We start from the raw sequence: 18,542 nt of genomic DNA, 5'->3' as shown, positions 1-18,542 counted from the left end.
GCTTTTCTCTGGGATACAAGCCTGAGTTTTCTAAGCAAATTACATTTTGAATATTCAGTAGTGTTCCTTAAAAACTTGCTTATTCCTCACATTTTCGTCCGTCTTTTTAGAAAAAGGGAGCTGAATATTCTCTTTGCACATATTCAAAGATTAAAAAGAAGCCCTTTTTAAACCATCGTCCCATTCTTTTAATTCATATTTGTAGAGACTGCAAAACAGAGGAAGAAAAATGTCAGTTCTGGCTTATTTCTGTTTACCACATAATTGTGCTGAATTGTTGATGGTTCTCTGTGAAATCCAACTGAATGAAATGCCCTGAAATAGTAGTGTTTGCTTTAAATAGGTTTAATTTTGTGTTTCTTGTTCACTAATAATTTGAAAAGAAGACACTTTACTTGTGTGGTAGGCTTCCTTAGCTCTAAATACTCTTTCTCTTCTTTTTGAGTGCTTTTCAAATGAGACAATATGTGTTTCCATTGCAGAACACAGTGTACTGAGAAGCACTGCTGGAAATGAATTAATTGAAAAATTTCTAAATCATTTGTTTAGGCTCAATCTCCAAAAAGACTTGGGTGCTGTAGTGCTCAGCACCTAAGCTGATATTTAAATGTATTTTTAAATTCAGTCCCTAGCCAAATAGGCTAAAAAGCATTCACTGTCTTCCCTCATGAACTGTACCTAACGACTCTCTTTTCAAGGCTTTCTTCCTTCACATCACAATTGTTTTAAGTGTAATTATATTATACTACTATTATACTGAAATTAAAAAAGCTCCTTCATTGTTGTTCTGTATGCTTTTCTGAAGCATCTAGTTTCTTCCACTTTAAAAAGGAGCATGAGATATATATATATTTCTGTGAGAACTGCAATTACAGGCGTTTATGACTTCTGTAACTTGCATTAAATTGTTGCCAATAGTGGGATAATTTTTACCGTGCTCCCTCCCTGCCCATCTCTCTCATTGTATATACATATGTAGGTATATTTTTATAGGCTTATATATATGTGTGTATATGTCCTATCGCTAGTTTGCAGGTTTGTGGATTCTTTGGTATGAAAAAGGTCAGTGTCTCTGGAATTATTACGGTGATTGTGCAGACCTTTCCAGCATCTGTTACAACTGCTGATCTTATTTCAGTGAATAGCTACTGTTGTGCTGTAGCCAAAACTTGTACGGGCATTTCCTGGATAAAAGAGTTTGTGCTGAATTTTAGATATCCATGTTCATATGTCTACATCTAAGGCACTCATTACAGCTCCTGTCATAAAGGGTAGAGTAGAAGTGGGCACTTCCAGGGATGTTTTATCTCATCTAAAGATAGATTACTAAAATAGCTCAGCAAAAATGTGTTTTAGAAGTGCCTTTTCTTTCCATTTTCTATAAAGGGAGTCTATAATTAGATCAGACATAGATGGTTACATCACAGAAGTCTAAAGTTAGGTGATATGAATCCCACATTAAAATTCGGTGTCGGCAAATTTTAGATCTAATTCTAAGAAGTGTGGCACACATTGATAAAGAACACTTTGAAGGAGGTTGGGCCACAGATATCTATATCACTTTTACTTTTTGCTGGGATTACCAACAGCTTTGATTTCTCAGCCTAGCTCTTGCCCATACAGAGAACTTAGCAGCAGCAGCCAAGAAAAAAAGAAAAGTATTTTAATGCCTATTAATTTAACCAGTTAACTAGAAAAAAAGCTTTTAAAAATGAAAACAAGGTATATACTATGCATGAAGCAAAGGAATATGAAAATTTACACGATGTCAGAGCCTGCATGGCTATGAAAGTCTACTTCTGATCATAACCTTATATGGAGGTTAACCTTATATATGTTTGGTGCTATATAAAGTGTGGAGAGCTTCTTCATGTTAGTAAACATCAAAGAAAAAAAAAATCTCTGACCACCAGGAATACGACATCATTAAGATACTTGTTACATGCTTCCACAATTCACTCTCTTAGCTGGCTGCTATTCCAAGCTATCTATTTCTTTTTCCCTCCCCCACAAGTAACTAAGAGAATGTCCTGGCTCTACTGAAATCTCTGTGAGTCGCAGCCAGTGAGGTTCCTATGTGACCGAAGTGATGCAAAAGTACTAAAAGCTGATGTCCTAATTCAAGTTCTTAACAGGAGGTTCAAGGGGAGGCCTGTACTGTCGGCTTTCTAGATCAGTAGCAATTTGTGAGATACTTCAAGAAAACAAACACGCACACACCCCTCCCAACCAGCCCCTATGACTTGGTCTAGAAATTGGGCATTTTGAAGCAAATAAGTTATTCCAGATAATTTAAAGTTTTTCACGATTTGTTAACTGGCATCTAGGAAATGTGCAAAACCAGCTGATAGTCTAGAAAGACGAAGTACAGATTAAAGCTGTATTCAATGTTTGCTCAAAGATCTAGAGATGAACATCCTTTTGATTCTGAAAGTAAAATTAATGCCTAAGAAAACCACACCATGACCTTTAGGAGTCCCTTCCATTATCGAGCCTGTCAAGTTAGGCTTAGCAGGTGGTAAACGTGATTATGGAGAAGTTTTCTTTTTTAATGTGCAAACAATAATGTATTAACTGCTGTTGGTTAAGGCATTGCATGAGATGTGAGGGGTTGGTGTCCTCCTGTCCCATAATCATGGAAGTGCTGAGGAAGTTAGTGCACTGGACTTGTGTCTGACAGATGTGGGATCCCAGCACTCTGTTGCTGGAGAGTTACTGAGAGGCACTGGACACACTTAGGTCTTGGACTTCAGTGCTATAATAGCGATTCTGAGAAATTTTAGATATTAGTTAAGTAGAATGTAAGGTCACAGGTTATGTGTTTTACATTCAGAGTCTTTGGGTAACACATAAAACAGGTACATGCCCGCTTCTCTTTCTTCCAGATGACACCCCAAATATAAAACTATTAAATCATATTCTCTCATTCCAGGTTACTTAAAACTGAATTCCCCCCACCCCTACCCAACAACAGGAAAATTGCTATAGGAAGAGTGAAAGTGCACCCATGCAGCATAAGCTAAAGCCCCATGATCCTGGTGTTCTCTTGGAGCCCAGCCTGGCTCAACTGAGATGGAGACTACACCACTACCACCCTAGTCAGTCTGGAGGTCCCATGAGTTCTGAGCATGCATGAAGGCAGAACTTTGAAAACTTGATATTTTTTTACTGGTGAAAAGTCTGAGCACCCTTAAGTACAAGCAATTATCCTGAGGATTACTTCTGTGGATTTTAGGCACCTCATCCTTTGTTTGCTGTGAGTGTTCCAGCTTCAGGACTAACAGTTAGCTTCAGGACCTAACAATACTTGTACCAACTTCCCTGTGATGTGGAGGGTGAATGCGATAAAGATTGTAAGATATATGGATACTGTGACAATGGGAGCCATATAAACACTGGCACATTTTCATGGCAGTGGTAGAGTAAGTAATTGACATTGTTCAAAGGTACAAAGCTGATTTTATGAGAGGTCTGTATTTTTAGTGTTTCAGTTAAGGTTTTATCTTATGTTTGCCACTCAGATTCACTGTAAAGTTGTAACAAGTTTTGTTCATACATAACTATGAAATACAGCATGTTAATTGCTCACTTTAAAATAGTGGGTTTTATTAGAAACAGATTATTCATAGGTGTGTCTCAAAACTGCACTAGAGCAAGTTACTCGATTTTCCAGTTTATTTTTTCATAAAGTCTGAAGTGCTTAGCAAGAAATGAAACAAAAATTTTGAAGTACAGTACATTCTTCATTTTGAGGTATCTATGGCTTATGCTTGTCAAAACATAAATCTTTAATCGATGTTTGAAATAAAGAGGCTAGTGCTCATTAAATACAAGATCTGGAGAAGTAGTTGTGGTTAATTAGTGAAGTGTGACTTGTTTATGGATGCTAAAAAACATTTGAATGGCCTACATATAAAGATGCTGATGAATTAATTGTTAATGTGAAATATCTTGTTATTTCTCATGATTCAGAAGCTAAAACTGTAGTTCCAGATTCTTAAAGGTATTTGGGCATGCAGTTTCCACATGCAATTTCTCAGCAGGAGTTTGCTTCTAACTAATTAATTTCTAGGAATTTGCCTTTCTCTCTGCTGATGAGATACATGTTTAGGAACAGTGCTCAAAGTCCAAGCTCCTTCAGAGTAGCTTTTTTATTAGGATCAATTACTTATCAGTGACATGTTAGAAAGTTAATCCTGACTATTCTTGGCTTTTTTTTCATGTGGTCTGGAATCTGACTTCATTTATCCAGGGAGACACCCTGCTTTAGAGGTGATGGGAGATGATAAGCACCAGAGGCAGTGTGAATCAATGAGTATTTCCTTGGCCTGATCAGTCCACAGCCTGGATAAACAGCCTACGGATGATAAAACCTGTGCAGGCCCTTCACCACGGGAATCTTGCCTGCACACCAGGATTACATACTGAAAAAGTTCCTTATTATTTAAGGAACTGAATCCTATAATAGGTCTGGTCCTTAGGCTGAAATCTCTGGCCAGTCTCCCAAGTTTTTTAATGTTCTGATATAAACAAGTCTTTTTCTGGATAGCAAAGACACTTCCCAGAGAAGAACTGAGAGCATAATTGAATGTTTAGACCCTGCCCTGCAATTCAATCATGATTAGACTTTGTATGTCTTAAGAACCAATATTAGGCTTAATTGTTGCCTTCTTTCATTGAAGTCAATATGAATTTTGCTATGGAAAATAATGAGAAGGGAATGGGGCCCTGGGAGTGCTCACAGGGAGGAGGGTGACAAAAATTTCTAGTGTATAGTGTCAAACTGAGATTTGTTCTGTGAAATCAAAGAAAAATTATCACAAGGCTAGAGAAAACAGGAAAGCCAGGAACTATAGTCACTGAAAACCACAAAATTCTTGTCATTTTGAGAGGAAAAAAACTAAACCAAGCAGAGTTCCACTGTGTAAGAAGAATGCTGGTTGACACAGGAAAATATCCTCCAGTGATTAAGTCACACAGTATTTACAAAGGAATTCAGCCTTGTTGTAGTCTGGTTCTACAGTTATTTAAAATGGGAGTTATGGTAGGGGAAAAAACCTCAAGCTCAAGAACATTAGCAAAATACTGTGTCAGAACGTTTTAATTTCTTTATTGTCCTTGAAAAAAAAAGGAGATGCCTGAAATTCTGAAAAAATGTTAGACTTTTGCATTACACTGCAGGCCATATTTACAATAGAAGATCTGAACTGAACTAATTTAATACCCAATTTGCCTTTTAAGTACCACTTTTGCATCTTCTGAAATAAAGAATTAGTTTGTAGGTTTGTGTAAAGATGGGAGAAAATTGTTTTCTGACCTATGTTTAATCTAAGCAGAACTTGATTCTCCAGAAGAGGTTGCTGCAAGTTCTGGGAAAGAAAACATTGCAAGCAGCTCTGAAGATGAGAGGAAATCGGAATCAAAAATCTGTAGGGAGCCACTTCACTGGATAAAAAACCCCAAAAATTATACTGAAAATTTCCATTGCAGTGTTTAGGAAATAGGTGGATATATTCACGGTGTTGTAACATTTCAAAGAAAACCCCCAATATAGTAACAGTTTACAGTCAAGTAATATTAATTTAGAACAGAATGCTGAACTTTTCTGCAAGCAACGAAAATATGCTTCATGAATGTATTAATGTCTGCAGCCATCGTAGAGTTGCAAGCCTTTCTTACCGTTGAGAAGCAATGTGATGAGGCATTTTGAAGAATTAATTTTATTTTTACTTTTGTAACTAGTAACGTTGTTTCACTTAATAAGTTGAAATGGCAGGAGTATGTTACCCCTTTCACTTTTTTGCTTTTTAAAAAGTAAGAGCGATTATTCTCAAATACATTACATTAGTGGGTGTTTTAGCACTTGAAACTTAGATTGTGATTGAATGATATCAAACAGAACTGAAGACTTCCCACACCGTACAGTTACAGTCTGAACCATCAGTTTCCACTACAGTCATGCAGATTGAAGTTACTGCTATTTAGATGATATTTATTTGTTAACTCTGATACCAGTATTTGAAAAATAAAAAAAAGATGCCTTTGAAGAAGAATGCTTAATATTTTTTGCTGTGTCTCCAGTACTCTACAGAAGAACCCAGTTTTATGTCGTTACCAACTGTTCCAATCTGCTGAAGGGTTCTAGTAGTTCATGGCCCTCCTGTTCTCTTCTCCCTTTGAATCTGCTTAGAAATTGTGTTATTTCTTTCAGTGAGAACTAGAAAGATGTCAGCCTTGGCTCTGAAGAGAATACAGAACAGAGGAAAGATAGCACCTTAGTTCATCTTAGCTAAAACTATGACTTTCCCAAAGAGCTGTTTACTACAGAAATTGGCCCTATTATCTCCTTATGTTAGACAGTTATATACCTCTTTATTTATGAAAATAAATGTATATACTATTTTATTTATACTATTTACAGTTTGTCACAACAGTTTCATGATACAAGGAAAATTATCTGCTTTTTAGAGCTACTGAAACTGAGTCACAGATAGCAGTGTATGTTTTGCATGGCCAGGACTAAAAATTGATTGCAAGTAAGAGTTAGTGACCGCTCTTCTGCCCCACAATGTATTTATTTCAGTGCTGTTAATTATTTAAGCATGCAGGTGATTTTAGATACTAAAGCCAATGTCAGCCTTCTTGCTGATGGGCTTGTTGCCTTGCAATAGAAGAGGAATGTCTTGTGCAAGAAAAAGAATGTAAATTATAGGATTTACACTGATATAATTGCCAACAATTTATGGACCTTAACTTTCTGAATAAAAGCAACCACTTTAGGAACACTGGGGTTACACTACACAATTAATTATGACTAATAGACAGACCCTCTAATTATACAGATTTTCATTACACTGTGTGTCCTGAGTGGTTCTAGGTTGCTTTTAAAATGAAGGGCCGTGGGATTTGCTGTTTGTTCCATTAACACTATGCAGTATGGTATCTGCAGTACTGATAGGATGATATGAGAATGCATAACCAGTTGTACAGCATTCCTAATTGTCTGGAGCTGCATCTAAAATGGGTTACTGGCTTTAGTGGGCCTACTGAGTTTCATGCAGTTCAAAATTATTTGCAAGGGCACACCATGGAAAAGGAATGGAGAAAAAGGTATGGGCAACTGACAACTAGTTTCAGGAGGGACAGTCTTAAGAGCAAGCAGAGAAAGAAAAGATGTTGAATAAAAGAAAAGACTTATTTTGAAATGCACAGATCAGAGCAGAAAATGAAGGTCATGGGCTAAGTCTACAGAGCCTTTAAAATATTATAAGGAATCTTTAACAGGTTCTGGAATGAAAGGTGTGCAAAACCTAACAAACTCATTCTACAAAAGCATGTTTACACTCTCTTAAAAGTGCTAAAAGAGTCTTTCTGAGCTTACTGATGCATGGTTGGGCATCTTGCTTTTCTCTTTCAAAGATATATGCCTCTAAGAAGAGGCAGAAGTAAAAAGAATTGTTTTGTAATAAAAACAGTCTCTGCAAAGCTCATCTTAAAGGTCAGAAAATGGAACACTTACCAGAATGCACCTTTTATTTCAGTACTTGGAAAATAGCCATTGGCACTATAGCTTAGAGTGCCAGTGTTCAACTTCTAAATGTTTATGCCCATGTTTTTATACGCTAATTCTACCTATAAGAAAGATAGTGTTAGATGGTGACAAATTAACTGTAAATTCCTAAGACAGGTGTATCTTTTCCTCTAAAGGCTTACTACTAGCACACAGATCAATAATTGCAGAGAGGAAGGGTACCCACAGAAATTCTTAGTTTTGGTGCAAACACCTGGGGACAGATGCTCAGCACAGTCCTGTGAAGAGGCACTGGAGGAAGCTCTGTTAGAAGGGCACATGTGTAACCACAGTAGTGAAGTATTCTGTGGGGTGTTATTAGTTAAGATGAGGTGATTACCCACCCAGAGCTTGGCCTGGCATCATGTGTCACGTGCATAGAGCATCTCAACTGGAAGTAACCAGTTGGTTCCCACTCAGAATAGCACTGTATGCCTAGATGTCCCTGAAATGATGATGATGAAAACATCAGTTTGTCCTCAGAAAGTCCTGTTCTTTACATCTTTTTCTGAACCAGCTGAAGCAGAACTTCGCTATATCTTTTACCGTATTTTCTTTGAATTACAAACATTTTGTTTAAGAGCCATTTTGGAAGCCTGCATTGAAGAGTTCTCCTTGCAAGTGTGGAATAATATTGGCTATTCTAAATATTTCTGCCTCTCCTGCTGATATTTCATCCTTCCAAAGGATTTCTATTCAGCATTGAATATTATGGATTCAGCTTAAAAGTACAGCACGACTACACAGCAACTCTTAGGTTGCCATCAATTTCTTTTTCCTCAGTTTGTCAAGGAAATAAATGTAGTTTGAAGACTTTGAAACAGATAGCAGTTACGATCTGTGGCTTGAAACTGACATATCGAATCTTCTCATTCACACTTTGGCTTGTGAGTTCATAGTGTGGACTGTGAAATCTTGTTCATTTGGAAAAGACAGAGTAAATAGCAGTAAACAAGTGGAACATGGAGACGGGTCCTTTTATTTCCTGTGTTGCTCTAGTGCCGGTGAGGTCTGTTCCCAGCCATTGACTGTCACGGGACTTGAGGCTGTATAAACAGTGCAGAGACTTGCACAGAGGAGTTTGAACTTGGTGTTTATGGCAGCAGGCAATAAAGGAACAGAAATAAACAGGCAGTACATGGAATTTGGAATGGCTATAAAGGGGAAAGGAGGGGGGGAGGGGAGCAAGGCTGCTAGGTAGATGTCCCCAAATGTGAAAGAAAGTACATAAGTGTTAGAAATAATAAATCAAGAGGCTGATTGGAAGGGAGAGTGAGCATTTCAGTAGTAAATGTGAGAGGATTGCTTGTCAAAGACATTGAAAGTGAAGACAAGCAAGACAAGCTGTGTATATTTAATGAAATAAAGGGCACGTTGCCGAGTATTTTAAGTGTGGTACCAGAGTAGCCAGTTAAGAAAACAGTCTTCACAGTGAGTAGGATGCAATTGTATTTGCTTACAGAGCAAATTGCTGAAACTGAGACAGATAACAAGAAACTGCATGAGACTTTGGATAGGAGAGGCCATACTATGCAGAAAGATGCAGGAAGACTGTGAGAAAACCGTTGCTTTCTAGATAGAGAGATGAGAAACAAGCTACCTCTTACTCAGCCATGCCTTCCCCAGCTATTGAACAAGACCTACAGCTAGGGCTCTGTAGCAAGGAGCTTGGTTGGGAGGAAAGCCCAGCAGATGAGCTGACTCCAAAAGCCAGATCAGGTTTCATCAGATGCCGTTAACATGTTTTTGGGTTTTTTAATGTGTTTGATCAACTCTTTACCATGAAATTTTCCCTTTCAGAAAACTACAATTTCACAATAGGACCATTAGAGTTTGAATTCCAGCCACTTCTATAGGAATGTAATGCATGAAAAGCTTCATGTTTTGCCAGGACACCAGGCACTAGAGAGACAAGCCAAGATGGTGTTTTGGACAGAAGAAAAGTTATGACTATCCTGATTTATTCCACCTTTGGAATTAGCTCATAAATCCCAGCAGGGAATGAAAGTCATGATAGCTCTGAAATATTTATTGGTCTTTTTCCTTATTCTTTCTTCTTCTTTAATTATACTAAGTTAGTAAACAAGTTTACTCTCAATTAAGCAGATTAACTGTAGTATTTGAAATTTAACTCTCTAGTCCTTTGCTCTTGCAGATTTTAGCTAATAGTATGTGTGTTCACATGCATGCCTGAAGATTTATCATTGTAACTCTCGTTAGCCTGAACAGGGACCATGTGGATAATTTCCCATGTAACATGTTGAAATCTAACTTTCTTATTTGCCTTAAAGAGATTCATGGGGCTAATTGCTGGCAATCATGCAGAAGATAAACCCCAATATGTTGTTTGTAAAGAGGTTCTTGTGATTTCTGAGACATGTACCCCTGTTTCCCTCAGAAGTAACCAAAATAGCCTTTAATATAGGTAGTAGCTATGGCAACTGTTTTAAAATATTTAAAAAACATAAAACACACAAATCTTTATAGTGTGTAAGTTATTGCTGGCTTGATACTACTGTGAGTTATACATGCTTTCATGAAAAGTCTGGTTTCCAGCATGAATATGTAAAATGTGTGTAAGAGTTCAGATGCTTTCCTATGAGGTTTCTTTTTTCTGATCTTTGCTCACACCAGTGGTCCTAGCTAGGAAAATTAATCAGGAAGGGGTAACATGCCTGTGATTTTTAATACACCATTTTGATTTTCACACAGACTAGAATAGGACTGTACTGAACTCCGGGGCTGCTCTGCCTGCAGAGCAGAAAACAGCTGATAACAGCACTCAGTGTTTTTCCTTAAGCTTCATATTCTACTGTGTAAGTGATACTGTTAGAAGAGATTTGGGAGATGAACTTTGCCCCTGCCTTTGTCTTCATGCAAGCATTGTCTGGGTGAGTCAGCTGCATGTCACAGAAGCTTGAATGCTTCCTATAGAAAGCACAGCAGAAACGTCTGAGACCAATAGGAAGGATTTATTGCTCGCGGCTGGTGGGCAGCAGATGGTGATCTGGGGTAGTTCTCTCCTTTTGCCTGGGAAGCAGTTGCAGAGAGGGGCCTTCTGCCTTTGAGTAGGGTCAGAAGCATCTTTCACCAGGGGTATAAGGATGACCAAGGGAGGATGCGCATGATAAGGTGTCAAAAATTTTTCCGGCTGGATTCATTGCCTCTGGGAACAGAAGGTGGAATCTCTGGATGAGAAGAAAGAAAACTGAGGCAGAATGTTATAGGAATTACAGCCAAATCTTACTACAATCTTCTTAGGGACTTATTTTCCCCTTTCCATGAAGATGATAACCCTTAGTAAAAAGTCTGTGAAATTTGGATCAGAGCTCTGTGATCAGAGCTTTTAAGGTATGGATGCACAAATGTTTGCTTATTTCTACTTCATAAAAATGTATACCAATAAAATGAGGGTATACACACTTGTTTTAAAATGTATATGCTTATGTTATATTTTGATCCTTTCTCTGTGATTTAATGTTTGATTCAGGGCTCCCTTTTTGGTTCTATCTTTACAAAAATGAAGAAGTTTAAAGTTTAGCCTGAAGAGACTAGCACAGTATTGTTCTCTCTATGCTTGTAATTATCACAGGACATATATTTCAAAAGCACTAAATCTCTCTGAAGTCTTTGAAAACTTTGGGCAATGCAACTTCTGCCTCAAGATGCAGAGAGAACGGGTGGAACCAGGCATCTGGAATGTGCACAGGTTGTCCTTCTTGTACTGCATTAATTTTTAGACAATTCTACATGTCCAGTCTGCAGGTTATACTCAAGCTTCTTTTATTACCAGATCTACACTTTTTTGGCGTAACTCTTTTAGTTGCTGTTTGGGATCCAAATTCAAAACCAATATTGTTGCTTTGAAAAAGCTTTTTCTTAAATACTGCTCAAACAGACCAATGAGTTGATACTCCATTTTCAGTAAATTGGTTGAAGCTGAGTGTCGCTGGATTTACTCTGCTATTACTGGGAGCAAAATTTGATCCATTGGCTTCATTTATATTATGCTCAATCTTTGGGTACTTCAGCTGGCATCTTAATATGGCTAGCAATTTAATGGGTCTTGATGAAAGACACTCTGTACGCTTTCTCTGTTTTTACATCAGAATCCATGGACATCCCAACTAGTTCAGCAAGTAGAATATCTGTTCTTCGTGAGTTCTTGTCTACATGTTCCTACTAAAAAAAACTCAGTCTGTCATCAATAACTGTTCAGTTATGCAATATCCCATGAAACGCCTTTTTTCTTTTCTTTACTCAAAACACCTGTAGCACTGGAATTCTAGGACAAAATGGTAAATTGCTTTGATTTGCAGACTGCTAGCAGTGCTTTTTTATTACCACTCTGAATACAAGTGCAACCACATGTTCTCTTTCCCCTCTTTGCCTGATGCTCTTCCAGAGCTCTACATAGGTGCTCCTCCAGATAAGCTCTAGGCCTGAGTAATAGTGGGAAGTATGCTCTTGAGAATATTTTCTTCACTGTTTTTTATTATTTCAACCTTCTAAGTTTGGGTTTAAGGACTGTACAAAAGCTTGCAATTTAGTCTGTGGTGGTGTATCTTGGCCTCCGTCTTCCTGTTAGTATTCCAAAGTCTGGACAAACGCTTCAGTAATTATTTTTTTTTTTTTTGTTAAATGTCTAAGTAGAGATTCATGAAGGGAGACTTCGATTTCAATTTGTTTTCAGTGGATTTACTTCCTGGGATTGAAGGTACATATCCCATCCCTGACTAATATTTTTGGGAAAGTTTGTAAAAAAAAAATTATAATCAAGGGGTACCTGAACTAATGAATACTGGTTCTTCTCTGGCTAGCAGCTCTGGGAAGCCCTGAAAGTGTGCTACTGCTTAATAGAGGGCTGATGTATGTTTGGGAGGGAACTCACCTCAAGTTAGGTTTCCTTAAAAAGCCCTGTAAGGGTTAGGGTAGATGATGCAAGAATAAATGTGTTCAGACAGTTGTTAACGTTAGTAGGCAACACGTATTTAATGAGTTTGCATGTCATGTATAACTCTGATGGCAGTGATGATTAGTAACTAAGCAAAAAGGTATTCCTGCAGGATGCTGTTAAGTGTAAGACAGACTCTGTTAGGGCTATTTCACGGCTGCTCTTCAGAAGAGGCACAAGCTCGCTGCATAAATGAGTTAGCACATGTTCCCCAGTCAGTAATGAATTTCCTGTTTAGCGCTAATGTGAAAATGAGGGCTTTGCAGTTTCGTCAAGCATAATGGGCAGAAATGTGGAACATGTTGAAAAAACACATCTAAATTAACCTCAACCTTTGAAATACAATTTACCTATGTGGATGAGCTCAAATTATGCTCTGGGAAGAGATTTTGAAGACTTTTGATCATTAAACGAGTAAAGGGAAGTGCTCACAATAAATAATAATAAAAAACTGCCATAGCAATTTGCTCATGTTTATCTAAATTAAATACTACTTTAAAATCCGCCATCTTGCTGATGACCCCAGTTTTGAGTATGAAATGCTAAATACTCATACAATACTGTTAACTTCCAGTGCACTTCAAAAATGTTGAAATCAATCCAAAGCCCCTTGAAATGAGATAATTTTGTTTTTTTAACATAATCTTTAATCAGGTGAGGTTTTTCTGTTTCTAGTGGGCTGTGGAACAGCCTTCATTATTAAAGCAGAATGGACTCAGCCATGGTTCTGGACTATTTTTATTATAAAAACAAAACAAAACCCTCAGACAATTGGTACATAAATAGAGACCTTCACCAGGCTCTAGTCCTGTTTTATGGCTAGCAAGGGTAGCTGGGTATAGAGCTCTGAAGGGCTCATTACTGGGAGAATTTTAAAGAGGTTTTTCAGAAACTAAGTGGGACTATGTAATGCGCTGAGGAGCTGAAGTTCAGGAGGGGAGATGGAAAAACAAGGGAAATGAAAGAATGAGTACAGAGTGAGCAAACTAGAATGGTATCCAGGTTACAATGAAAACGCTACAGATCTTTGGGGATACTGAATTTGGTGACAGACAAAATACAGTTGAGAATGTCTGTAAGAAGGGCAAAGGAAAGGACTGGAATCTCCTTTCAGATGGTTTGTATTGCAGGAATGTGAGTGCCTGCATCTACAGTTTCTAACACCTGAAATCCCTGAAGGTCTGATCATACTAGAATGCTATGACAGTGGCTGAGAGACTCTCTCGAAATTTTCTGATGTATATTCCTATAGTTGATACACAGTCTATTCTTCAGCCCCTAAAGAGGTGTCCTGAGTACAGGTCTGCTCTCAAAGTGCTTCAAAATTCAGATATATTTAGAAACACTTGTAACTGATGCATTTTAAGTAGTGCTTCTTCAGCTTCTGCTTGGAGAAACAAACTTAGCCTGAAAACACAGTATACAAAAGGAATTCTTCAATTATTTCACAATAGCTATAATAGGGTTTTGGTTTTTTGTAATTAGTTAGATGTTCCCTTTTTTCATTCTGTGTTATGAAAGCTTCTGTTCTCCCACATGTTTTTCTTCACTGTGAGTTGCTCCTATAAGCCCTTGATTCAGTATGGCATTTGCACCTATGCTTTACTCGTAAGCACGTGATTGTTCCCATTTGGGGAGGAGATGAAGTAAGGAAAAGACGATTATATACTTTAGAGTTTTGCTGGATTGGGACCCTGACAATACTTTTTATCATGGGTTTCTTGCCTTGGGTTTGCTGGATTGTGTTCTGTGACTTCTGGAAGGAAGTGATTTACATTTAATCTACAGCCTTATTCTCTTTGTATATAGCATCTTGTTCTGAATACTTATGACTGGCAATAGTCTTTGCTGAAGAGAAAATTTACTACCAGGGGAAACCCTTTGTGGATGGGTTTGGCTTTTAGCTCTGTGTTCAGGAAAAGGGGCTGCAAATATGCTATTTGCAGCTGCAAATGTTTGTTGTGTAAAGCTCATTAACAGAAAATGAAATAAATTACATACCCCCCCTTTTTTTAAACAAAAGATCAATTTACACTAAACCAAATTATGCAGTCAATTACAATAAGTGTACATAGGTAAAAATATAGAAGCTAATCCAAGGGTAAGTGTATAATACCACAGTATTTGTCTAAGCAAATACCTTATCTTAAACAGTAATTATATATACATATATATACCAGTCTTATTTCATTCCCCTCCAACCAGTTGTGTGAACAAGAAATGATTTCCCATTTAGCCTACTTGAATTGGACATAAGAGGAGATGGAAAGATAACTGCAAAATTATTAAATAGTTTGTGCAAATCATAAACTAGATTTGGGATGCTTTCTTAACACGAAACAACTGGACAACACCTATTTCAAAAGTGAGTTACTTCTAGTAAATCAAAGCAGCTCATTTAGGAATGAGGTTACTCAAAATTTACATGACCAAAAATGTCACTGACATGATTATGGGCAATTCATGTCTGTCGTGTCCTCAATGTTATTTACTGAATAGCAAAGTAAATTCACATCAACAAGGCTAATTTGTGTAGATTCTTCTAATGTTAGTCCCCTAGTATGGACTATCATTTTCTGTATGGTAGAAAATTTAGGGCAGCAAAGGGGTGATGGAATTATTGGAGTGCACATTTGCAATTCTGCATGCTACCATTCAGTAAGAAAATAATCTTGATTTGCTTCCACTTGATGTTGCTGATTCTCTTGAAGATTAATTTTGAATGGGCTTAATTTTTGCCAGAAAAATAACTTTAAGGTAAAATAAGACTTTGAAAACACATTGCATGAAATATCCTATTATGATGGTACCTTAAGGGGAAGCAGCTTGAACTACCTGTTTGAGGTGTCCGGGGTCATCAAAAACAAGGATAAGAGAAGAAGAGGGACACCTTATTGCTTGTCTAGACCTGACAGGTCACGCCACTGTAACCTTTCATTCTTTGACATTAAAGCCACATAATTAAACCTCTGCTCACCTCTACCTCTGCAGGTTCCTGGAGAAAAAAGGTGTTTGCTAGAATAGGATGCCACTGCATATGTACAAGAAGGCAGTTTCACTAACTTGCCTGTTTTCATACAGAAACATCTGCCTATTTTAGAAACGATGGTGCTCTGATTGCATTGTCTTGCAACTTTCAATGTCCACATCAAAAGGGAAAACAACAGTTATGTTCCCCTACACAGAATTAATTTCTCTGAACATGTTCCAGCCAGTACCTTGACTAAGACAGAGGGAGAAAATATGTGTTTGAATGAAAAGTAGAATTACATTGCATATATAATGAAGCTGCTGAGCAGGTAACTTTAATTGTGGTGCCCTTTAGAGCCTGATAGCTTGCCTTTGCAACAGATTAATAATATTCAGAAGTGGATATATATTTTACCTATAAAGGACTAAAATTCACATAGCATAATTACTAGTTGAAAATATATTCTCTTTTCCAGGTAGTGAAAAAGTCTTATTAACCAGCATGTTGTTTTTTTTTTTTAATAGATTACTGTATACTGACACAGACATACATTTTCATTAGCTGGCTTTTTTTAAAACAAGATTTTCAATTACTGTCTTCTAGAGTAGAAACTGAAATCAAGTTGTTTGGCAATTGTACACTCTAGCCATCGGTGAGATGGCTGTAAATCATAGCGAACTGAGTTCTGCAGCTTTCTCCATGAATATGTCCATGAATTGTTGTTTAGGTTTTGATACAATTTCAGCCGCCACATTCCAGTTGGAATAATGTGAAAACTAGAAAAACGAAACACATAAAACTGGTCAAATACCCTCTGATGAAACCTTTTACCCAAGCAGACGAGACAAATTGGACTCTTCTACCTTAATGCTTGACAAACTCACTTTGACAACAGCAACAAACAAAAAAAGCAGTCAGTGTTCTGGTTCAACATTTCAGAACAAAACAATTTTTCTGCTTTCATTTGAAAACCAAATTGGTTTTCATTTAGAAATATCACAATAAGTATGTCAATTTAAGGACAACTCCAAGTATTTTTATTTACCTGGAATAATTTTCAAATTTTTTTCTACAGGGGATTTCAAAATCAGTGGTTGAAAGTTTTTCTGTAAAAAGGAGTTCATTCCCTTCCAACTGCTGCACAGAGGAATCACCGGTGACCCCTTGACCTAAATCTGTTTACTTAAGCGTTATGCTGGTTGACTTTTACCATCATCTTGAACCGTGGTGTGGAGTCAGGACCCAGCTCAGCTCTGCTCAAACAGTGCTGGACAAAGCTGGCCTCCAGGGAGAGCTGGTTCTGCATCCAAAGTACTAGCACTTCTGCTTAGCCTGGCACCAATCTAGTGCATCAGTCTGTATTACAAATGCTTAGAGCTACATGGGACAAATGTTCCTATTCTCCACATTTGGAGACAAAGCTGAACTTGAGTTTTGTAGCCAAAGATGCTTCAGGAAGTGGCAGGAGACCAAACCCTTCTCAGTGAGGTGGTTATGGACCTGTGCCTATGCAGGGCTTCTTGGTTTATGGAACAGTTTAGAGGTTTGAGTCTAAATGAGAAAACATGCAGTTCATTCTTATGTGAGAGCTTGTTTTGATCCCAGAAGGTGTCAGAATAAAGAACCTTGTGGCTCAGTGTCCTATCTCTGGCAGAAGCTTTCAGGAGATGCCTTGGGAAGAGTGTCAGAACAAGGCTAACATATGTTGTCTCCTTTCTCATTTCCAGCTATTCTGTATTAAAGAACTTCCTGAGCATGGTGTGGTTTCTGTTTATTCATTCTCCACCAGTCAACCACCCACAAATAAGAGAAACAGCTGCTGTTTGTTTTGAACTTCAATATTTGCTGGCTTTGCTTATACCCCACAGCTCTGGGGGAAGGAGTGAATGATCAGTCCCACTTCCCCTTCTCCATGTTCATCATGGATTTGAGAGCCCTCTGCCATATCCCCTCCAGTCATCTCTTTACATGCCAAAGAGTTTGTCATTGCATAGATGCAGTTACATCAGAAAGGCTGTGGTGGATATGTGGTGGATAAACACAACACATTTACAATCATGAAATAAAATCAAATTACATTCATTCTAAAAAACGGCAATGTGCATTGGGATGACAGTTACTTGTCTTCAAGAATGAAACATGCTAGTTCTAGATGTAAAATTGTTCAACTTCAAATATGCGTTAAGATTACAGACCTGGCAGCTTAATGGTACCCTTATCATTCTGCTAAATGTGGGTATTTTATCCTAATGTAGAGTCATATTAAGCTGTGTCAGTTAGGAAAGCTGTTGGAATTGCTTATATTCGTAGGAAAAAAAAAAGAAATATAAAGTAATCTGTGTTTGTTTAACTTGTCACTAGGATCTTCTGCGTGCCTTCTTTACTACACAGTGCAGGAAAATCATATCTGCTCTGTTGCTGCTATAATGAAATAACTTCCTCATCTTTTATGACTGTTCATCATGTTTGATGGCTTTTCTCAAAGGTCTGCTCCCAGGCTCTTGTTATTATGAGAGAATCTCAATTTTCATTAAAACAAAATCAAAACCCTATAACCTTCTTGATGGCAGAGAGAAGCTGTAAGTGTGCACAGTGTACTTCAAACAGTTTAACAATAAAAGACTAATAGAAAGTCCAATTAAAGCAAATATCATGATTTTGTGAATACCTGCCTAAGAAATTTTTGAAGTTAGCAATTTTTCAGAAGTTAAAAATCCTATATAAACTTATGATACTGCTGTGAATACTGGCATATAAGGATCTTGCAATTTCACAGCTGGAAACTTGAGTAGACACCAAATGAAACACTTTTCATTTAAATCATCCTTCAAGCATCCTTCTTCAGCTTCTGCCTTTTAGATCTTCACTGTGAAGCAAAATCCTGCATTCCTCTTGAAAGAGAAATAAAGATGGGGAGGAGAGAAAAATTAAGATTCATTTGTGAAAAGAAATTCAGATAAGTAATTGGGGGGGCTATTTCTCTTTCCTAATCTTAGTACAAATGCTACTTAATAAGATACCAAGAACATTCAATTAGCATCCATCTA

This window comes from Gavia stellata, chromosome 14, assembly GCF_030936135.1.
Source record: "Gavia stellata isolate bGavSte3 chromosome 14, bGavSte3.hap2, whole genome shotgun sequence".
Classification (NCBI taxonomy): Eukaryota; Metazoa; Chordata; class Aves; order Gaviiformes; family Gaviidae; genus Gavia; species Gavia stellata.
This window is presented reverse-complemented; position numbering follows the sequence as displayed.